The following is a 24,645-nucleotide window of genomic DNA, read 5'->3' on the forward strand; positions in this document are numbered from 1 at the left end:
CTCTGTATTTCCTCCATTCTCTTACAAGTAGAATAGCCAGTATATGCCTTGCTGTGGGGTGGCGGGATCCTGTTCATAACTGCTTAAGACCATGTTTACTTATTGATTACAAAAGTAGCACATGATCGTTCTAAAAAAAACATTGTGTGTGTGCATCTGTGCATCATGAATGCATAAAGCAGAAAGCAGGCTGATATGGTATATTGGATTCAGGTGGCAAGTGCAAACACGCCTCTTATACTCACCAACCCCAAATCCCTTAAAATGACAGAAAAGTGGCTTAAAGAAAAATAAGTTTATTATAGCCAATGAGAACAGATGTCACTAACAGACCAGAAATCATGGAGAATTCCCAGAAGACAGAATGTACAACAAAAACAGATGAATGAGAAGAGAAACTCCAAACATACTCAGTCAAAAACTACAGGTGCAGTGGCTCACGCCTGTAATCCCAGCACTTTGGGAGGCTGAGGTGGGCGGATCACCTGAGGTTAGGAGTTCGAGACCAGCCTGACCAACGTGGAAAAACTCCATCTCTACTAAAAATACAAAATTAGTCAGGTGTGGTGGTACGTGCCTGTAATCCCAGCTACTCAGGAGGTTGAGGCAGGAGAATCGCTTGAACCGAGAAGGCAGAGGTTGTGGTGAGCCAAGATTGCCCCATTGCATTCCAGACCGGGCAACAAGGGTGAAACTTTGTCTCCAAAAAAAAAAAAAAAAAATCTACAGGTGAAGAAAAAGAAATCCAGAGAAACACCAAATTCCAAGTCAAATAATAGATTCACTGTCTCTGTTCTGCAATTTCTTAATCCAAAAGGTTCTCAAAACAGGAAGATTTTTTTCCCCTAAGTTTGGCACAAACTCATTTGCAGCAAAACCTGACCAGGACTGATGTAAAACTATTTGTAGAGTTTATTTACCTTACTTTGTGTGAATATTCATTTCTTTCTTTGCAAAAAAAGTTAGTATGTCTGATTACAGGGTGCTACCCTAGACCCATTGGGAGCATTATGAAATTGAAGTAGATGCTATGATAGTTAATACTGAGTGCCAACTTGATCGAATTGAAGGATGCAAAGTATTGATCCTGGGTGTGTCTGTGAGGGTGTTGCCAAAAGAGACGAACATTTGAGTCAGTGGGCTGGGGAAGATCGACCTACCCTTAATCTGGTGGGCACAATCTAATCAGCTGCCAGTGAATATAAAGCAGGCAGAAAAATGTGAAAAGATGAAACAGGCTTAGCCTCCTAGCTTACATCTTTCTCCCATGGTGGATGCTTCCTGCCCTCAAACATGGACTCCAAGTTCTTCAGTTTTGAGACTCAGACTGGCTCTCCTTGTTCCTCAAGCTTACAGCAGCCTATTGTGGGACCTTGGGATTGTGTAAGTTAATATTTAATAAACTCCCCTTTACATGTATATATACATATATATATACATATATATACGTAGATTCACTAACAGACTGGGTCTAATACATTAAAGATTCACTTCCCACCTGCATCCAATATACTGTATCAGCCTGCTTTCTGTTTTATACATTTATAATGCACAGATGCACACATACATACATTAAAATTTTAGATACATATATCTAAAATCCCAACCTGTTATTTCTGTCCCTCTAGGGAACCCTGACTCTTACAGATGCTACGAACAACCTTTCTTTTCTTTTATTTTTTTTTGGAGACAGTCTTACTCTGTCACTCAAGCTGGAGTGCAGTGGCGTGATCATAGTTCACTGCATCCTTAAACTCTTGGACTCAAATGATCCTCCCGCCTCAGCCTCCTGAGTAGCTGAGACCACAGGCTGGCACCATTCATTCCTGGTTAATTTTTTTGAAACAATCTTTCTAAAATTAAAAAAATTAGGCCGGATATGGTAGCTCATGCCTGTAATCTCACACTTTGGGAGGCCAAGGTGGGTGGATCACCTGAGACCAGGAATTTAAGACCAGCCCGGCTAACACGGTGAAACCCCGTCTCTACTAAAAATACAAAAATTAGCTTGATGTGGTGGCAGATGCCTTAATCCCAGCTACTCCAGAGGCTAAGGCAGGAAAATCACTTGAATCCAGTAGGCAGAGGTTGCAGTGAGCCGAGATTGTGCCACTAAACTCCAGCCTGGGTGACAGAGTGAGACTTTGTCTCAAAAATAAATAAATAAATAAACAAATAAATAATAAAATAAAACCCAAAAAGTTCAGAATTTCAACATATGACTGCATCCTAGAGATTTGGATAAAGAGTGTAGGCTCACTACGATATCAGAAGAGGTACTTAGAATAAAATAAAAATTAGGTTTTCAACAACTGGAAAATGAATAAACAAGTGTATATGCCTATGAATTAAAAGGAAATTAAAGACACACATGTTGGAAAGGAAGAAATAAACTGCATCTATTTGTTGAGGAAGGATTGTCTAGAGAATCCCAAGGAATCCACCAAAAGAGAAAAATGCCAAGAACTAACAAGCGAATTTAGGTTTTCAGGATTCAAAGTCAGCATACAAAAAGGAATCATGCTAACAAGCATATACTAGTGATGAGCAATTGAAAACAAAAATTAAAAGCACAATACGATTTATAATTGCTCAAAACTAGAGGAAATACTGTGTATAAATCTTTTTTTTTTTTTTTTAAAGACGGGGTTTCACCATGTTGGTCAGGCTGGTCTTGAACTCCTGACCTCAGCTGATCCACTGGCCTTGGCCTCCAAAGTGCTTGGATTATAGGCATGAGCCACCATGTCCGGCCTACTGTGTATAAATCTAACAAAACATATACAGCATCTGTATAATAGAAATTGTAAAATACAGGTGAAAAAGGTTTTAAAAAAGCCTAAATAGGCCGGGCGTGGTTGCTCACACCTGTAATCCAAGCACTTTGGAGGCCAAGGCGGGTGGATCACCTGAGGTCGGGAGTTCAAGACCAGCCTGACCAACATGGTGAAACCCTGTCTTTAAAAAATAATAAAAAATAAAAAATAAAAAAAAAGCCTAAATAAATGAGACATACCATGTTCATTAGTTGGAAGACTAACCATAAAAGTGTCAATGGTCTCCAAACTGATCTATCAAAGCCTCAACAGGATTCTTTGTAGATATAATGAAGCTGACTCTGAAATTTTTTTTTTTTTTTTCTAGACACAGTTTCACTCTTGTTACCCAGGCTGGAGTGCAATGGCGTGATCTCGGCTCATCGCAACCTCTGCCTCTTAGGTTCAGGCAATTCTCCTGCCTCAGCCTCCTGAGTAGCTGGGACTACAGGCACGCGCCACCATGCCCAGCTAATTTTTTGTATTTTTAGTAGAGACGAGGTTTCACCATGTTGACCAGGATGGTCTCAATCTCTTGACCTTGTGATCCACCCGCCTCAGCCTCCCAAAGTGCGGGGATTACAGGCGTGAGCCACCACACCCGGCATGAAATTTTTACAGAGAGGCAAAGGAACTAGAATAGCTAAAACAATTTTGAAAAAGAATAAAATGGGAGGAATCAAATTACCTGATCTTAAGACTTACTTATTATATGTAGGTAACAGTAATTAAGACAGTGTGGTGCTAGCAGAGAAACAGGTACTTGTGATCATTGGAACAGAACAGAGTGCAAAAATAGGCCCATATATTCACCCACAGATTTTTGACAAAGGCACAGAAGAGATTCATGGAGGAAGGATAACTTTTATAATTAATAGTCTTGAAACAATGGGATATTCATAGGTTAAAAAAAGAACGTTGGCCAGGTGCAGTGGCTCATAATTATAATCCCAGGATCCCAACACTTTCAGAGGATGAGGTGGGAGGATCACTTGAGTCCAGGAATTTGAGAGCAGCCTGGGCAACATGGCAAGGCCCCATCTCTATAAAATATAAAAAATTGGGCAGGCGCAGTGGCTCATTCCTGTAATACCAGCTCTTTGGGAAGCTGGGGCGGGCAGATCACTTGAGGTCAGGAGTTTGAGACCAACCTGGCCAACATGGAGAAACCCCATCGCTACTAAAAATACAAAATTAGCCAGGTGTGGTGGTGCATGCCTGTAATCCCAGCTACTGAGCAGGCAGAGGCAGAAGAATCACTTAAACCTGGGAGGCGGAGGCTGCAGTAAGCCTATAGCCTGGGCGTCAGAACAAGACTCCATCTAAAATAAAAATTAAAATAAAAACATTAAATAAAAAATTAAGTGGACATGGTGGTGCATGCCTATGGTCCCAGCTGCTCAGAAAGTAGGAGGATTGCTTGAGCCCAGGAGGTCCAGGCTGCAGTGAGCAATGATCATGCCACTTAACTTAGCCTGAGCAATACAGTGAGATGCTGTCTGAAAAAAACAAAAAACAAACAAAAAAACCTTGACCTAAACCTCACATCTTATGCAAAAATTAACTCAAAATGGATCATACTCCCAAATGCCAAACAACCATACAGCTCTTAGAAGAAAATCTTCATAACCTAGGATTCGGTGAAGAGTTCTCAGACATAACAATGAAGGCATGACTTATAAGATGAAAAAAAAAATCGATGAATTGCTCTTCAAAATTAAAAACTGCTCTATGAAAGATTCTGTTAAGAGAATAAAAAACCATACAACAGACTGTAATAAAGGGTCTGCAAATCACACATCCAAAAATGAACTTATATCCAGAATGTATAAAGAATTCTCTAGGCCGGGCGCGGTGGCTCAAGCCTGTAATCCCAGCACTGTGGGAGGACGAGGCGGGTGGATCACGAGATCAAGAGATCGAGACCATCCCGGTCAACATGGTGAAACCCTGTCTCTACTAAAAATACAAAACATTAGCTGGGCATGGTGGCACGTGCCTGTAATCCCAGCAACTCAGGAGGCTGAGGAAGGAGAATTGCCTGAACCTGGGAGGCGGAGGTTGCGGTGAGCCGAGATCGCGCCATTGCACTCCAGCCTGGGTAACAAGAGCGCAGCTCCGTCTCAAAAAAAAAAAAAAAGAATTCTCTAAAGGCCGGGCACCATGGCTCATGCTGAAACCAGCACTTTGGGAGGCTGAGGTGGGTGGATCACCTGAAGTCAGGAGTTTGAGACCAGCCTGAACAACATGGTGAAACCCCATCTCTACTAAAAATACAAAATTAGCCGGGGCGTGGTGGCACATGCCTATAATCCCAGCTACTCGAGAGGCTGAGGCAGAGGAATTGCTTCAACCCGGGAGGTGGAGGTTGTGGTGAGCCGAGATGGTGCCATTGCACTCCAACCTAGACAACAAGAGTGAAACTGTCTCAAAAAAAAAAAAAAAAAAAAAAAAAAAAAAAATTAGTCCTCAGGAATTTGGTTTCAATTAGTAAAATACAAAAGTTGTTTTTAAAAAATTAAATAGGATAGTACCTACCAGTACAGATACTTGGTTGTTTACCTTGTTTATCTGAGGTTAAAATTAGCTTTAAATGGCCATCAAATTGCCGTTTTACTTGAGCAACTTGAGTGTCTTCTGAGGCTTACTTCCGCTTGAGAGAATGAGAAATGTCTGCTGTAGGTGTGCAGATTGAGATGTGATTAAGATAGACATGGCAGGAAATTCACTACTTCCAAGAACAATGATGTCATGATGATGCAGCCTATCAAGGCCCATAAGCATGGGACCACATCCCTGGAGGCAAGAGGCTAGGGCTCTTTTGAAAGGTAGAGTCATTTCTGGCACCAATAGGATGGTGAAAATGTAGGTACTCGGCTGGGAGTGGTGGCTCATGCCTGTAGTCCAAGCACTTTGGAGGCCAAGGCGGGAGGATCACCTGAGGTCAGGAGTTCAAGACCAGCCTGACCAACATGGTGAAACCCCGTCTTTATGTAAAAAAATTTAATTAAAAAAAAAAAAAAAAAAAAAAAAGAGCCGGGTGCAGTGACTCACGCCTGTAATCCTAGCACTTCGGGAGGCCGAGGTGAGTGGATCACCTGAGGTCAGGTGTTCAAGACCAGCCTGGACATCATGGTGAAACCCCGTCTTTAAAAAAAAAAAAAAAAAAAAATTTAAATAAAAATAAAAATAAAAATAAGAAAAGAAAATGTAGGTACTCATATGCAAAGACATCATTACTCCAACGTTAGTGGACTTGGTTTGCTTAAGTTTTTACTTTAACAGTGGTAATAAGTTTGTGATTATTCATCATCAACCTCCCTACTGACCACTGTTGGCCTATTCTATTTCATTTTATTTTGAGCCAGGATCTCCCTCTGTCACCCATGCTGGAGTACGGTGGTGTGATCTCGTCTCACTGCAGCCTCTACCTCCCGGTCTCATGCGATGCTCCTACTTCTGCCTCCCCAGTAGCTGGGACTAGAGGCATACAACTATGCCTGGCTAAATTTTTGTAAAGACAGGGTTTCACACCATATTGCTGAGGCTGGTTTTGAACTCCAGCAATCTGCCCACCTCGGCCTCCCAAAGTGCTGGGATTACAGGCATGAGCCACTGCACCTGGCCTGTTGGCCTTTTTAAGAGACGAGGCTTGTTAAGACTTGTGTCTCTGCAGAGTAGCTCTCCCGTTGGATTAGTTTTCACTTGCTAAAAACTTCCACTGTATCTCCCACCTGGACCTGTTGCTCCTCACTCTGGAAAGCTTTCTCCATTTAATCAAAATTGAACGTACCAGCCAGGCATGGTTGCATGCATCTTTAGTCCCAGCTACTCAGGAGGCTGAGGCTAGGGGATCATCGGAACCCAGGAAGGAGGTAGAGGCTGCAGCGAGCCATTTTGGTGCCATTGCACTCCAGCCTGGGCAACAGAAACCACTGGCCTTTCCCCAGGGCCTGGCTCTCTACCATCCAAGGTGACTGGCTGCTTGGCTGATAGTTCAACCCTATTTTTATGGTAGTAGATGGTAAATTAATAACAGCAATGATAATGCACAAAGCACAATAGTTCCTATAACATTAACACTAATCCTCACAGCAGCACTGTGAGGTGGGTTGAATTGTTTCCATTTTCTTTTATTTTGTTATTTTTGAGATAGAGTCTTGTTCTTTCACGCAGGCTAGTGTGTAGTGGCACAATCTTGGCTGACTGCAGCCTCTGTCTCCCGGGTTCAAGCAATTCTCCTGCTTCGGCCTCCCAAGTAGCCACAATTACAGGTGTGTGCTGTCACACCCAGCTAATTTTTGTATTTTAGTAAAAAGGGGTTTTGCTATGTTGGCCAGGCTGGCCTCAAACTCCTGACCTCAGTTGATCTGCCCCCGACCATGGCCTCCCAAAGTGCTGGGATTATAGGCGTGAGCCACTGCGCCCAGCAGGTTTCCATTTTAAAGGAATTGCAAAATACAAAAACAGAAGAGTGGATTAGAATGGAAGACTGTCTGCTCCCAAAGCCACACTTGTCTGAAAATCTCAGTGAGATTTTAGAGCTTGCTATAACAACCCATGTCCCAAAATGGCTTTGTAGCAGGTATCTTTGGAAATCATAATCTTAAATCATGATTTCCCAAATCTGGCTAAAGATAATTTATCTGGCTGGGTGTGGGGGCTCACACCTGTAATCCCAGCACTTTGGGAGGCTGAGTTGGGGGATTGCTTGAGCCTAGGAATTTGAGTTCAGTCTGGGCAACATAGTGAGACCCCATCTCTATATAAATAAAAAATAAAGAAAAGAATTTATCTGCAGACCAAATTAAAAATACAGGCTCTGGGAAGCCTGAGTGTAACAGCTCATGCCTGTAATCCCAACACTTTTGGAGGCTGAGCTGGGCAGACCGCCTGAGGTCAAGAGTTCAAGATGAGCCTGGCCAACATGGTAAAACCCTATCTCTACCAAAAATATAAAAAATTAGCTTGGTGTCGTGGTGCATGCCTGTAATCCCAGCTACTCAGGAGGCTGAGGCAGGAGAACGGCTTGAACCCGGTAGGTGAAGTTTGCAGTGAGCCGAGATCGTGCCATGGCACTCCAGCCTGGGTGACAGAGGGAGACTCTGTCTCAAAAAACAACAACAACAAAAAGAAAACAGACTCCAGGGTCACAGGCCAGATCACTGAATTCAACTCTTCAGCTCAGAGACCAGGGAAGCTGCGCTTTTAGTCTGGCATCCCCATGAGGGAACCACTGTCATAACTGAAGGAGTATCTTATCGGTTGGCATTCCACCAGCCTGAGAGTTGGGTGGGGTAAATTATTGGAAAGGGGTAGAGGTTCTTAGGAATCTCAAAAATCTCATCAAGTAGAATCCTTCACCCACTGGGCAGGGAACACTGTGAAGTCAAGTCAGGAAATGAGAGGGCAGAGGGGCAGGTTTCCCACCCAGAGGTTTGATCTTGCCTAAAATTCCACAAATGACTAAATCATGATCTTTTTTTGAACGAGAACTGTGGAGTCAGACCCTCTGAATTTGTACCTGCCTCCCCCAGCTTCTATGCTTGGTGAGCTTGGACAAATTACCTAACTTCTCTATGCCCTGGCTTTCCCATTTATGAAATAGAAATGATAATCGTTAATTACCACTTAAGGATGTTGTCAGAATTTTAAAATACAATACTAAATATTGTGTCCAGCACATAGTAGGCATCCAACGAATATTATTAGTTATTATGGGGTTAGATAATAATATTAAATAATAATAAAACTCCGTTCCACATAATGCTTATAGCACAAAACAATAAGCTTCTAAAATACTTCCGGGCATTGCATCAAAAATAATTTACACATTATTTTTGAAACTTCTTATTCTAAATTACAGAATCATAGAAAGTCCAAAAAAATGGAATGATAATTCTCATTAGAAAAAAAAGACAAGCCGGGCACGGTGGCTCACGCCTGTAATCCCAGCACTTTGGGAGGCCGAGGCGGGTGGATCACGAGGTCAAGAGATCGAGACCATCCTGGTCAACATGGTGAAACCCCGTCTCTACTAAAAATACAAAAAATTAGCTGGGCATGGTGGCGCGTGCCTGTAATCCCAGCTACTCAGGAGGCTGAGGCAGGAGAATTGCCTGAACCCAGGAGGCGGAGGTTCGCAGTGAGCCGAGATCGCGCCATTGCACTCCAGCCTGGGTAACAAGAGTGAAACTCTGTCTCAAAAAAAAAAAAAGAAAAAAAAGAAAAAAGAAAACAGCAACAAAAAATGTTGCAAAAATAATACAGAGAGGAGATACCTGTGTCCTAATTTCCCAGCTTCTTCCAATGTACCATCTTGCAAACGTACACATATAATATACATTTTTTTATATGAAACTTTCCAGAAGAAGAAACTGAAGCTGACAAGTGAAGCAACTTGCCTAAGGACAAACTCAAGGTGTAAGCTAAAGAGAAAAACTGCCTTTAACTTTTGGGCATACGGAAGTAGCTGACAGGGAGGTGACAATCGGAAAAAGAAGTCTGCTTTCCTCACCCAAACCCCAGTTATTGAGATATGACTGACAAATAAAAATGGATATATTTAAAGTACACAAGGAGCTGTTTTGATATACATGTACAGCATGAACTGATCACTTCAATCAAACTAACATATCCATCACTTCACCTAGTTAACTAGTTTTGTTTTTCTTGGTGTGGGGAGAACACTTAACACTACTCTCTGAGCAACTTTTAAGAATACAATACATGCCGGGCGCGGTGGCTCAAGCCTGTAATCCCAGCACTTTGGGAGGCCGAGGCAGGTGGATCACGAGGTCAAGAGATCGAGACCATCCTGGTCAACATGATGAAACCCTGTCTCTACTAAAAATACAAAAAATCAGCTGGGCATGGTGGTGCGTGCCTGTAATCCCAGCTACTCAGGAGGCTGAGGCAGGAGAATTGCCTGAACCCAGGAGGCGGAGGTTGCGGTGAGCCGAGATCGCGCCATTGCACTCCAGCCTGGGTAACAAGAGCGAAACTCCCTCTCAAAAAAAAAAAAAAAAAAAAAAAAGAATACAATACATTATTTACTACTGTTGCTATGCCGTACATTAGATCTCCAGAAAAATCATCTTGCAACTGAAGATGTATATATGTATGCCCTTTTTCACCCCTCCAAAAAGCCGCCTTTTAAAGAGGACTGAGTACTTTTCACTTGCAAAAGGCTTCACCTTTTCAGAGATGGTTACATATTTTATCACATTCAATTCCTGAAAACAACCCTGTGAGATAGCAAGGCAAATAATGTTATTATTTCAACTTGATATAGTCTAAGATCACATGGCAGACTCATACAGCTGCCTTTAAAAATGTGCAGAAAAGGCCGGGTGCGGTGGCTCACACCTGTAATCCCAGCACTTTGGGAGGCCGAGGCGGGTGGATCACGAGGTCAAGAGATCAATACCATCCTGGTCAACATGGTGAAACCCCGTCTCTACTAAAAATACAAAAAATTAGCTGGGCATGGTGGTGCGTGCCTGTAATCCCAGCTACTCAGGAGGCTGAGGCAGGAGAATTGCCTGAACCCAGGAGGCGGAGGTTGCGGTGAGCCGAGATCGCGCCATTGCACTCCAGCCTGGGTAACAAGAGCGAAACTCCGTCTCAAAAAAAAAAAAAAAATGTGCAGAAAAATGGTTACATTAACAGGTACTGAGTCTACCTTTTCATCCTATAATCTCAATACCACCAGGAAATAAACAAGCCAGCAAGTCGTCATCTATATATGAACATTTCTGGGGAGAACGGCACAACACCTGGTGTGCTGAAGATGTGGAAACTCTTACTTATTTCTTTCTTAACTCTTCTGAAATGACTGAAAAATCATGTAATGAATGAGGCAACAGACTCTTGTGAACTTATGGTTTCAGCCTGGAAGCCACAGCACAGGGACCACAGGAAAGCAAAATTGTGCTGGGCTTTTAGATGCCCAAATGCCTCCAAAGACGCCTTCATACTGGAAATCATAAAAGTGAATTTGGCTCCCTCTTTAAAGCCCAAGGACCAAACTGGATTTACTGTTTGAGTGCAGGAAACTTTACCAAGATTATGGAAACAGAAAAGAATTCGAGATTAACACATACTGTACATTTCAGTACAGGTGGCAGGACAATTAGAAATCTAGTTAAGCTATAGAAAATCTTCATAAATCTGGGAAGGATTTAGGTCTTGGTGTGCTTTGGTGTAACCCATCATCAGATGCATGTTGTACTTGGTCTCCGTGCATCCAGACACCCCAGGTGCCGGGGAGATGATGTAAAGGGAAGAATAAAGAAGCTATTTTCTCTGATCCACCTTTTGTGTGGAGAAAACAATTAGGTGGCACTGGTGCCTGCAAGGGGGAACTGAGTAAGTCTCTGAATGCTGCCCATGTTCTAAAAGTTTTATGTTTTCCTTTTAAAAGTAATTAAGAGCATTCTCATGAAATAAAAAAGCAGCTAAGGGAAAAGAAAAAAAAAAGTTGAAAGCAAAGATGACCCTTGACCATGGCGGCTCCAGATATCTCACTGACATATTCTCTAAAATAAAATAATTATATATTTATTCATAAACAATATATATTATTGTATATATTTTATTATAAATTATGTGTGTATATGTATATGTGTGTGTATATATATATTATATATATATATGTATATGTAAGAGACAAGGTCTCATTCTGTTGCCAGACTGGAGTGCAGCCGCACTATCATGGCTCTCTGCAACCTCAAATTCCTGGGCTCAAGTGATCCTCCTGCCTCAGCCTCCTACTCAAAAGGGACTACAGGTGGGACTACAGACACATCCCCCCATGCTCAGTTAGTTTGTTTATTTTTTGTTTGTAGAGATCAGATCTTGCTATGTTAATATTTTTAACGGACCATGAATTGAGCCTACCTGTAAAAGCTATTCTGCTTTAGCTATGCCAAATCAAGGGCTTTCTTTTATCTATAATTCTGGCCAAGCTTTGACACATTTTTTTCTAAGTGCCAGAAAGTAGACATTTTAGGCTTTTTATTATTTTTATTATTTTTTTTAGACAGTTTTGCTCTTGTTGCCTAGGCTGGAGTGCAATGGCGTGATCTCAGCTAACTGCAACCTCCGCCTCCCGGGATTCAAGCAGTTCTCCTGCCTCAGCCTCCCAAGTAGTTGGGATCACAGGTGCCCACTACCACATCCAGCTAATTTTTTGTATTTTTAGCAAAGGCAGGGTTTCACCATGTTAGCCAGGCTGATCTCGGACTCCTGATATCCGATGATCCACCCGCCTCTGCCTCCCAAAGTGCTGGGATTACAGATGTGAGATACCATGCCCAGCCACATTTTAGGTTTTGAGGAGTACATGGCCTCTCTCTGACACTCCATGGTGCAGTGTCAGTGCCAAAGCACCCATAGACAATATACAAAATGAATCAGAGAGGCTGTGTTCTGGTAAAACTTTATTTATAGACAATGAAATTTAAATTTTACATAATTTTCTTTTTCTTAATTATAAAAATATGGAATGCGGCCGGGCGTGGTGGCTCATGCCAGTAATCCAAGCACTTTGGAGGCCAAGGCGGGCAGATCACCTGAGGTCGGGAGTTCAAGACCAGCCTGACTAACACAGGGAAACCCCGTGTCTACTATAAATACAAAAATTAGCCAGGCATGGTGGCAAATGCCTGTAGTCACAGCTACTTGGGAGGCTGAGGCAGGAGAATCACTTGAACCCGGGAGGCAGAGGTTGTGGTGAGCTGAGGTCACGCCACTGCACTCCAGCCTGGGCAACGGAGTGAGACTCTGTCTCCAAAAAAAAAAAACTTAACTCAGGCTGTGCAAAAACAGGCAGTAGATGGGATCTGACCCAGGGGCTCTGATTTACTTGCTCCTGATAGACCTACCCTGCCTTCTTAAATCTCTTCTGGAGGGATTCCCATTAAGTTGGGGAAGATGGAGTTTCCCCAAGTCTGTGAGGCAGTCTGTTTTCCAACTTGCTAGGGCCTAGATCCTGTATTCTAGATGTTCTGGCATTTTTTTTCTTTTTTTGAGACAGAGTCTCGCTCTGTGGAGACAGGGTTTCACTATGTTGGCCAGGCTGGTCTCGAACTCCCCACCTCAGGTGATCTGCCCACCTCAGCCTCCCAAAGTGCTGAGGTTACAGGAGGGAGCCACTGCACCTGGCCAAGATGTTCTTTCTGTGTCACCTGTCAGGCTCTGACAATCAGCTACCCTGTTTCAGCATCACTTGAACCCTTTTGATAGGATTCCTCTTCCCCTCAATGATGCCTGTTCCCAAGCATGGATAAAACCTAACAGAAAACACCCATAAATTAGTTGGTTGAATTTTCAAGGCATAACAGTGACTGATTTTTTAAAAATAAACAGAAAAAGAAGAAAGAATCTTTGAAATCTGGATATTGAAATGGTTTTCCAGCCCCAGCTCTCAGCAGGGCGTTGGTTGCTCTGCTCTGGGTGCTGCCAGCTGCGTTTTGCAGAGGGTGCAGATATGTTTGCCCAGAAACAGGCTTGCCGAGGCTAATTCTGGCTTCAAGAGTTGCTTTCTACTGACCAAAAGGATTGAAGAAAGAAAGTCCCCTGCCCTCTTTATCAGTGATTTCCTGTGGGTGGAATGAAAGACTGCTTTAGGGTACTTTGGGAATAGATTTTTATCTGCTTTGGCAGTCTCCCAAATGAAAGACCAGAAAACACACCTTGAATGTCAGAAAAAGGAGTTTCCTGCAGAGAGCTTTGCAAATCTTTTGTAATTCCAGTGGAGTCCTGGGGATTGTGCCCAGTGCCTTAGAGCAGAAATTTCAAACCTGCCGGGTGTGGGTGAGCACCGGCCTTCAAGGTACCTCCTCAAGCCAAAAAGTCAGTTTCAGGAAAGGAAGAAATGAGTTTTGCCTTGTTTTTGCCTTGTCTTGGGGTGAGCCCACCAGTGAGAGGGAAACCCTAGAACAGATGCAAACAAAAGGGCCCGTGACATCCTATAGCCCAGTCCTGCAGAGTGGGCAGATAAAAAGGCAAGGCCCCAAGTGCACTAGTAATAGGGCCTTCCTTTACCAAGGAGGTTGCAGATTTACTGGGGGCTGCTTCCAGAGTAGCATGTACAAATTCCTGTGCCGTGGGGTTGAGCTCACGCTATATTTCCTCTCTATCGGCAGGCTAAGGTACTGATGCCTCAGGTCCAGACCAAAAGACGGTGGAGGCAGGGAGAAAGGAAAGTCAAGGCAGGCCCTCCTCTTATTAAGGTGAACTGAAGAACTGAAGTGTAGACCGAAGGCATGAGTCTTACAGAGAAGCAGCTAAATGCAGGCACTGGTTCTGGTCTGAGCGGACCTGAGCCCTTCTCTGCAAAGTTGTGCTAGGAGTTAGGGGATTTTGTTTGTTTGACTGGCTGACTGGTTGTTGGTTAGCTGTTCCAGTGGTAGGAAATGTTCAGAGTCTCAAAAACAAGCCGAATTTCTTTCACCGTCCTTTTTCCTTGCGAAAGCCCGGCAGGCAATCAGAGGTAGGAGTTCATTATTCTGACAGGAACCAATTATCAACAGTTAGCAGAGGACAGCAAAAGCCCAGAGGGAAAAGGGTCCTTTCTCCCTTGAACACTGAAGAAACTGAATTTAAGAGACAGTTTAACCTAGTAAGGGTTCCTAAATCGTTGCTAGGATGCAAAGATGAGCCCCCATGAGACAGCAAATAAATATGCTTTTCATTTTTCAGAAGAGTAATCTGACACCTAGAGTTCAAGAAAGATTTACAACCATTGAGTGACAGAGCTGCACTAGGATCAATAAGCAGAGAAACAGAAAATACACTCCCTATAGCAAAATGTAAACATGAAACAGAACAGAACAGCAAAGAAGAAGAAAATGTAAGATGACAGAAGTTAGATCAAACCTATACGTTGGAACAATACATGTGGGTATAAAAAGCTTACCCATGGGCTAGGCACGGTGGCTCACGTCTGTAATCTCAGTACTTTGGGAGGCTGAGGCGGGCGGATCACCTGAGGTCAGGAGTTCGAGACCAGCTTGGCCAAAACGGTGAAACCCCGTCTCTACTAAAAATACAAAAATTAGCTGGGCGGGGTAGCACACACCGGTAATCTCAGCTACTTGGGAGGCTGAGGCAGAATTGCTCGAACCTGGGAGGCAGAGGTTGCAGTGAGCCAAAATCATGCCACTGTACTCCAGCCTGGGCAACTCCATCTCAAAACAAATGAACAACCAAAAAAACTCACCCATGAAAGAGAAAAACTCTCAGAATGCCTCAGACACAAACAGTTTTTCAGCATATGCTTTGTTTTCTTATTCTCTTACTGTTAGCTTGCTATATAGTGTCACACATATTGGCAAAATACGAGGCTCCTGGGTCAGAGGCAAAGGACTGCATAACTCACAGCATAGCAAGCGGTGTAAACATCATGTTTCTCTTGGATTCCCTTGCCCCACAAGTACCACAGGGACAAAGTGAAGGGGCCAGAATGGAAGCCATACACACAGCCAAGCTTAGGGAGACCGAATCTTTTATAAAGAGAAGTTAACAAAGGTACTAGAAGGAAACATTATTTGTATCACACTAGATAGTAAACAAACCTGTCCTCTGCTCAAGATAGAGGTTCTATAACTATCTTTCAAGGCTGTTGACTGTACAGACACCTTCAAAAATATAGTTTGGGGTGGGAATGGTGGCTCAAGCCTGTTAATTCCAGCACTTTGGGAGGCTGAGGTGGGTGGATCATCTGAGGTCAGGAGTTCGAGAGCAGCCTGACCAACATGGTGAAATACCATCATTACTAAAAAATACAAAAATTAGCCAGGATGGTGGCAGCCACCTGTAAACACAGTTACTCCGGAGGCTGAGGCAGGAGAATCACTTGAATCCAGGAGGTGGAGGTTGAAGTGAGCCGAGATAGTGCCATTGCACTCCAGCCTGGGCGACAGAGCAAGACTCTGTCTCAAAAAAAAAAAAGAAAGAAAGAAAATGTAGACAGCAGAGTGCGGTGGCTCGCGCCTGTAATCCCAGCACTTTGGGAGGCCGAGGTGGGCGGATCACCTGAGGTCAGGAGTTAGAAACCAGCCTGGCCAACATGGAGAAACCCATCTCAAAAAAAAAAAAAAAAAAGAAAAGAAAAAAAGAAAGAAAATGTAGTCTAGAACAAAAGAGTGTTAGTACTTCTATTTGTAAGATATGCAGATACACAAGAGACCCACAGAGTGTCTCCCAATAGACTTTTGTATACATTGGCATGTATTTGCAAGTAAAATTTATCTATAGTTTTTTTTTTTTTTGAGAGCTATTCAGTTTGAGAGGTATCAGTATTTTGCTAGCTCCATAGAAAATATTAATAAATTATCATACTTGTACATGTTTAAAGAAAACATCGGGGTCTGAGCACGGTGGCTCACACCTATAATCCCAGCACTTTGGGAGGTTAAGGCAGGCCAATCACGAGGTCAGGAGATCAAGACCATCCCCACCAACATGGTGAAACCCGGTCTGTACTAAAATACAAAAAATTAGCCGGGTGTGGTGGCATGGGGCTGTAGTCCCAGCTATTTAGAAGGCTGAGGCAGAGGAATAGCTTGAACCTGGGAGGCAGAGGTTGCAGTGAGCTGAGATCGTGCCACTGCACTCCAGCCTGGCAACAGAGCAAGACTCCATCTCAAAATAAAATAAAATAAAGAAAACATTGTACAGTCTTCAAAGCATTGTAGCGCTTACTCATGTAATTGTCTTGGCCTAGTACCTTTCTCGGGTGTACATTTTTGACCACCATTTGAATTTCTTCAATGGGTATTGATCTGTTCAGAACTTCTGCCTCATCAGTGTCAGTTTTTTTGTTTGTTTGTTTTTTGAGATGGAGTCTCGCTCTGTCACCTGGGCTGGGATGCAATGGCATGATCTTGGCTCACTGCAATCTTTGCCTCCCAGGTTCAAGCAATTCTCCTCCTCAAAATCCTGAGTAGCTGGGATTACAGGCGCCTGCCACCACTCCAGGCTAATTTTTGTATTTTTAGTAGACACGGGGTTTTACCATATTGGCGAGGCTGTTATTAAACTCCTGACCTCAGGTGATCCACCTGCCTCGGCCTCCCAAAGATCTGGGATTACAGGCGTGAGCCACCATGCGCAGCCCAGTGTCAGTTTTATTAATTGACATAGTCCTATAAATTTTTCTGTTTCACTGAGATTTAATTATTTGGCTTTGTGTAGTATTCAATATCCAGGCATTTACAAATTTAGGCTTTTTTGTAAAGCAGAAAACGTTGTAGAACTTGGTTTTTAGAGTAGCACATAATTTTAGATCTGGCTGAATTTACAGATAAAAATACACTTATCGGCCGGGCGTGGTGGCCAAGGCGGGCGGATCACCTGAGGTCAGGAGTTCAAGATCAGCCTGACCAACAAGGTGAAACCCCGTCTTTATAAAAAATAAATAAATAGGCCGGGCGCGGTGGCTCACGCCTGTAATCCCAGCACTTTGGGAGGCCGAGGCGGGTGGATCACAAGGTCAAGAGATTGAGACCATCCTGGTCAACATGGTGAAACCCCGTCTCTACTAAAAATACAAAAAATTAACTGGGCATGGTGGCACGTGCCTGTAATCCCAGCTACTCAGGAGGCTGAGGCAGGAGAATTGCCTGAACCCAGGAGGCGGAGGTTGCGGTGAGCCGAGATCGCGCCATTGCACTCCAGCCTGGGTAACATGAGTGAAACTCCATCTCAAAAAAAATAAATAAATAAAAATAAATAAATAAATAAAAATACACTTATCAGAGAATCTTCATTCAGTATACTATTTGAGCAGCTAGCTGAGGTTGTAATAATTTTATTTATTTATTTATTTATTTGAGATGGAGTATCTCTCTGTCGCCCAGGCTGGAGTGCAGTGGCACGATCTCGGCTCACTGAAACCTCCATCTCCTCCAGCCTCAGCCTCCTGAGTAGCTGGGACTACAGGCACACACCACCACACCAGGCTAATTTTTGCATTTTTAGTAGAGATGGGATTTCACCATGTTGACTAGACTGGTCCTAAACTCCTGACCTCAGGTAACCTGCCTGCCTCGGTCTCCCAAAGTGCTGGGATTATAGGCATGTGCCACCATGCCAGGCTGAGGCTGTAATCATTTACTAAGTAGTTGCATGCAACTCTGGATCCAACTGTAGCCCATGCTAAATAATATTGAGATATCAGAAACATTTGGCATATGAAAGTTGCAAGATGCTTCCCAGTTAAGTAAGTGTAAAACAGTGAAGGGCTTGAATAATAGTAATATGTTATAGACTTAATCTAGTAATAACTAGTAGCAATTTCCATTCTAAATTTTTTTTCTTTTTTTTTAGATGGAGTCTTGTTCTGTCACCAAGATTGGAATGCAATGGTACAATCGTGGCTCACTACAACCTCTGTCTCTTAGGCTGAAGTGATTCTCCTGCCTCAGCCTCCTGAATAGCTGGGACTACAGGCACCCGCCACCACACCCGGTTAATTTTTGTATTTTTAGTAGAGGCAGGGTTTCACCATATTGGCCAGCCTGGTGTCAAGCTCCTGACCTTGTGATCCGCCAGCCTCGGCCTCCCAAAGTGCTGGGATTACAGGTGTGAGCCACTGTGTCCGGCCTGAGATGTGGTCTTTCTATTAGAGAAAATCAAAATGGCCTTTAGTATTTGGTATGGAAGTATTTATGTGACAGTGCTTTATTTTTTGTAATTTAATAAACAGAGGAAATTAGCAGTAGTTGCTTTCATCAGGTAGGGATAGCTATAAACCCTTACAGCTCTGCCTGGAGGGTATGTTAAATCTCAAACTACATACCACAAAGTTTCATCTGCTGATAACTTTACCATTTTATCACCCCACAGGTCACCACTAGTTATCTCCAATAGTGACACAATAATAATGGAGAGGAAGAAGTAGCTATCCATACATGTCTTTTTTTTTTTTTTTTTTTTTTTTTTGAGACAGAGTCTTGGTATTGCTCTGTTGCCCAGGCTAGAGTGCAGTGGTGTGATCTCGGCTCACTGCAGCCTTCACCTCCCAGGTTCAAGCTTTCCTCCTGCCTCAGCCTCCCGAGTAGCTGGGATTACAGGCATGAGCCACCTTGCCTGCCGAAGGCTTGTCTTGAACTTCTGGGCTCAGGCATAGTGGCACATGTGGAGTACTTTTATTGTATTTTTAGTAGAGACAGGGTCTCCTCCTGGGTCAGAGGCAAAGAACTTCATTACTCACAGAATAGCAAGAGGTGTAATCCTGTTTCCCTTGGATTCCCTTGCCCCACAAGTACCACAGGCTGAGGCAGGAGAATTGCTTGAATCTGGAAGGTGGAGGTTTCAGTAAGTAAGCCAAGATTGTGCCACTGCACTCCAGCCTGGGCAAGAGTGAGATTCAAAAAAAAAAAAAAAAAAGAAGACCAGCCTGGACAACTGGACAACATAGCTGAGACCTTGTCTCTAAAATAAATAAATAAATAACGTTTTAAAAAGTAGGTGAATATATGCTGGGTTTGATGACTCATGCCTGTAATCCCAGCACTTTGGGAGGCCAAGGCGGTTGGATGTCTTGTGGTCTGGAATTCAAGGCCAGCATGGTCAACATGGTGAAACACTGTCTCAACTAAAAATACAAAAAATAGCTGGGGTTGGTGGCAGGTGTCTGTAATCCTAGCTACTTGGGAGGCTGAGGCAGGAGAATCATTTGAACTTGGGAAGCAGAGGTTGCAGTGGGAAGAGATCATGGCACTGCACTCTAGCCTGGGTGAAAGAGCAAGACTCCATCTGAAATAAATAAATTATAAAAGAAAATAGAAATTTGGCTGGGCGTGGTAGCATATGCCTGTAGTCCCAGCTACTCTGGAGACTGAGGCAGGAGAATCACTTGAACCCTGGAGGCAGAGGTTGCAGGGAGGCAGGGGTTGCAGTGAGCCAAGATTTCGCCACTGCACCCCAGCCCGGGTGACAGAGCAAGACTCCATCTAAAAAAGAAAAAAAAGATGCATACAAGGCCGGGCGCGGTGGCTCAAGCCTGTAATCCCAGCACTTTGGGAGGCCGAGGCGGGTGGATCACGAGGTCAAGAGATTGAGACCATCCTGGTCAACACGGTGAAACTCCATCTCTACTAAAAATACAAAAAATTAGCTGGGCATGGTGGCACGTGCCTGTAATCCCAGCTACTCAGGAGGCTGAGGCAGGAGAATTGCCTGAACCCAGGAGGCGGAGGTTGTGGTGAACCGAGATCGGGCCATTGCACTCCAGCCTGGGTAACAAGAGCGAAACTCCGTCCCCAAAAAAAAAAAAAAAAAAAGATACATACAGTACAATAAGACATTTAGAGAGAGGGGGAGGGAGAGATCACATTTGCATAACTTTATTACAGCATATTGTTATAACTGTTATATTTTGTTATTGTTGTTAATCTTGTACCGTGCCTAATTTATACAATAAACTTTGTCATATGTATGTATGTATAAGAAAAAACATATAGTATATATGGGACTCAGAACTATCTGTGGTTTTAGGGATCCTTTGAGGGTCTTGGAACATATCTCATCAATAAGGAGAGATTATTGTAGTTCTTTGTTTGTCCGCCCCAAGGATAAATCTATAATCTGACAACTTTGAGTGCAGTCCAGAGAAAGAGGAAACTCTCTAGCTTACCCCAAATTGTGTAATAAGTAGCTCTGCCACCCTATCTCAATATATACAATGTGCTTAATGTGTCTAAAGCAGATAAGAAGGCTTTATGGAGTCTATGGCAAGTGTTAGCAGAATAATTGTGGAAGTTACTAAAATTTTAGAATAAAAGCATGCCCCTTTCAGTATATAATTCTTCTTTTAAGATGCAATTCTTGGCTGGGCGTGGTGGCTCATGCCTGTAATCCCAGCACTTTGGGAGGCTGAGGCAGGCGGATCACAAGGTCAGGAGTTTGAGACCAGCCTGACCAATACGGTGAAACTCTGTCTCTACTAAAAACACAAAAATTAGCCGGGCATGGTGGCGTGTGCCTGTAATCCCAGCTACTTAAGAGGTTGAGGCAGGAGAATTACTTGACCCCAGGAGGCGGAGGTTGTAGTGAGCTGAGATAGCACCACTGCACTCCAGCCTGGGCAACAGAGCCAGGTTAAAAAAAAAAAAAAAAAAAAAAAAAGATGCAATTCTTTTTTTCTTTTTCTTTTCTTTTCTTTTCTTTTTTCTATATAGAGACGGGGTTTTACCATGTTGGCCAGGCTGGTCTCAAACTCCTGACCTCAGGTGATTCACCCACCTCGGCCTCCCAAAGTGCTGGGATTACAGGCATGAGCCACCACTTCTGGCCTCTTTTTTCTTTTCTTTTCTTTTTTTTTTAGCGAGTAGATCTAATAGCACCCAATACTCATGATGGGTAGCTCAGGTCCCACAGTCATCTGATACTCCACAAGTGAGCATTTAATGTCTGTCAGATTTCATATTTAAGATAAGAATTGCAGCCGGGCTCAGTGGTTCATGCCTGTAATCCCAACACTTTGGGAGGCTGAGACAGGCGGATCACCCGAGGTCAGGAGCTCGAGACCAGCCTGACCTACATGGCAAAACCATTTTGGTGTAGATCACCAAACTCAGCAGAAACCTTTCATCAAGTTTCAATGAGAGAAAAAAGTAAGCCTTGTATAGTAGGCTTACTGTGAAATGGGTTTCTCTCTACATAGCTGGGAGCATATGCCTGTGAGAGCAAAAAAGTTGGCTGTAAAGGAAGTTGAGTTATGATTTAAAAAAAACACAGGTCCTGCTCCCCTCCCACCTCCCCCATCTGAAAAAGAAAAAAAAGAAAAGAAAAAAAAAAAAACTTAGCTCTGATTTACAGATATCTGACTTATCTCCAATTTATAGATATCTGTGCATCGTATTCCAGCATCAACCAGGAGTGTCTGACTTCAGCCTTATATCACACAGAAGTAGCCCTGAAAGAAAATAGAGAGGGAAAATTCTCCCAGAAGATAAAACTTCAGGTGTGGCGTGTGTGTTTGTTTCTCAGGTAAAACATGGCTAAAAGCTTACGGAGCAAGTGGAAAAGAAAAATGCGCGCTGAAAAGAGAAAAAAGAATGCCCCAAAGGAGCTCAGCAGGCTTAAAAGTATTCTCAAACTAGACGGTGATGTTTTAATGAAAGATGTTCAAGAGACAGTAACTGTGGTGGTACCCAAACCCAAACATTGCCAAGAGAAAATGCAATGTGAGGTAAAAGATGAAAAAGATGACATGAAAATGGAGACTGATATTAAGAGAAACAAAAAACTCTTCTAGACCAGAATGGTCAGTACCCCATATGGATGAACCAAAGGCAAAGAAAAAAGCTGAAGGCAAAGCGAGAGAGAAGAAAGGGAAAAAGTAAAGCAAAAGCAGTGAAAGTGGCAAAGGGTTTGGCCTGGTAGACTCTTAAAACCTTGGAAAATGCCACATGGGACAGGTGATGGATTAGAATGTATACACATGTATAATTTGATTTCAACTCCCACCAAATGAAAACTATTTGTTTTCCTATTTTAACTTGGCCTTTTTTCTTCAATTCAAACCCAGCATAACTCCTCAAGTTTGTTTTGGGAACTTGAATAAAATACTTTGTTTCATACATCCGGGCTCTACTGATATTTTAATTGGATGCTACCTAATACCAGTTATTATCAGGCCTCAAAGTGAAGGCAGGAAGCAAGGCGCAGTGGCTCACGCTTGTAATCTCAGCACTTTGGGAAGCCGAGGCAGGTGGATCACGAGGCCAGAAGATCAAGACCACCCTGGCCAACATGGTGAAACCCATCTTAAAAACAAAAAGAGAGAAGGTCCAATATGAAAATCTTACTCATTCCTGAGCAGCAGCTAATGGTCAATCATATATTCATTCTGTAAATACTTTTTAGGCACTCACTAAATAGTAAACACAGATCTACAGTTAAGTGCACTTCAGATCAGAGAACATCTTTATTCATGGAGTTTATATTCTCATGAGAACACCCTCATTACCAAGCTGGTCTGACTACAGTCACTAAGCACCACATTTTCCATTGGTATTGAAAACCCTGATTCTTCAATATGATACCATGATACTTCAAGGGCACCTGGTTTCTAGTTGGTCATATGGTATCTTTTCCATAATGGGGAAGGATAAATTTGTCTTGCAGAAATAACTTTTTCTAGATTTAGTGTGTGTGTATATATCTATATCTATCTATCTATGCTATATATATAGATATATACTATCTATCTATATTATAGATATAGTATAGGCCGGGCGCGGTGGCTCAAGCCTGTAATCCCAGCACTTTGGGAGGCCGAGGCGGGTGGATCACGAGGTTAAGACATCGAGACCATCCTGGTCAACATGGTGAAACCCCGTCTCTACTAAAAATACAAAACATTAGCTGGGCATGGTGGTGTGTGCCTGTAATCCCAGCTACTCAGGAGGCTGAGGCAGGAGAATTGCCTGAACCCAGGAGGCGGAGGTTGCGGTGAGCCGAGATCGTGCCATTGCACTCCAGCCTGGGTAACAAGAGCGAAACTCCGTCTCAAAAAAAAAAAAAAAGGATATAGTATAGATAGATATACTATAGATAGATAGATAGATAGAGAGATACAGAGAGAGATGAAGTCTTGCTCTGCCGCCCAGGCTGGAGTGCAGTGGCATGTTCTCAGCTGGCTGCAACCTCTGCCTCCTGGGTTCAAGTGATTATCTTGCCTCAGCCTCCTGAGTAGCTGGGATTACAGGCATGGGTCACCACACTGGGCTAATTTTTGCATTTTTAGTAGAGATAGGGTTTCACTATGTTGGCCAGGCTGATCTTGAACTCCTGATCTCAGGTGATTTGCCTGCCTCAGCCTCCCAACATGCTGTGATGAGCACCCAGCCTAGATTTGGATTTGTTCTGAATTTCATGCCTGTACCAAGAATACCACCTATGGACCTTACTGAATGAATATCATACACTGTGAAGATAACCGTACAACATACAACATTACCTCCACAAAGAAATTCACTTCACAATAAACAAAGTAAACAGATGAGATGACACCCAAAGGATTTATTGGTCCTCCCTTTTTCTACATCAGTCAGAAAGAGCTGCTCTTGTAGAATGCTATTCAAAACTCAGTTTAAGCCTGGGCGCAGTGATTCACGCTTGTAATTCCAGCATTTTGGGAGGCCAAGGCAGGTGGATCACGAGGTCAAGACATCAAGACCATCCTGGTCAACATGGTGAAACCCTGTCTCTACTAAAAAAAAAATTAGCTGGGAGTGGTGGCACATGCTGGCAGTCCCAGCCACTTGGCAAGCTGAGGCAGGAGCATTGGTTGAACCCGGGAGGCAGAGGTTGCAGTGAGCCGAGCTCGTACCATTGCACTCCAGCCTGGTGCCTGGCAACAAAGCAAGACTCTATCTAAAAAAATAAAAGACAACAGTTTAAGAAACTAATCTGCTGATGTGTAGAATGGAAGTATGTTTTAAAAAGAAAGAGAAAAAAGAAATTAACCTAGAGTCAATAACTTGAAGGTTGGAATATTATCCTGCAAGATACCCTGAACCAGCAAAGTAATGGTGCTCTTTCCTTGCAAAGCAAAAATAAAATGACAAGGGAACCAAGGGGTGGAGCTTGGGGATCATATCTCATAATTATGCCACATGAGAGACTTAATGATGTTTCCTTCCCATTCCAAAAGCACTGGGCTCTCCTAATATAGAAGGAAGGATTACTCATATTGAGGACATATTAATGATTCAGACTGAATTGGAAGATTGGACAGCCCCTTGTCCATTTTGAGATCTCAGAGAAGAAAGGAGAGAGGAATGGGGGGGAAGAGAAAAGGAGCAGATGG

The 24,645-nt window shown here is 43.1% G+C and overlaps 1 pseudogene across 1 annotated transcript; it reads left to right on the top strand.

The window, feature by feature from the left end:
• The first annotated feature begins 21,796 nt into the window (after positions 1-21,796).
• Positions 21,797-22,414, top strand: LOC116526905 (annotated as a pseudogene). Its single transcript, XR_004258313.1, has one exon. The product of XR_004258313.1 is annotated as a protein LLP homolog pseudogene (transcript).
• The last annotated feature ends 2,231 nt before the right edge of the window (positions 22,415-24,645 follow it).

The sequence above is a fragment of the Sapajus apella genome, unplaced genomic scaffold, assembly GCF_009761245.1.
Source record: "Sapajus apella isolate SASKATOON/1434 unplaced genomic scaffold, GSC_monkey_1.0 scaffold52, whole genome shotgun sequence".
NCBI lineage: Eukaryota > Metazoa > Chordata > Mammalia > Primates > Cebidae > Sapajus > Sapajus apella.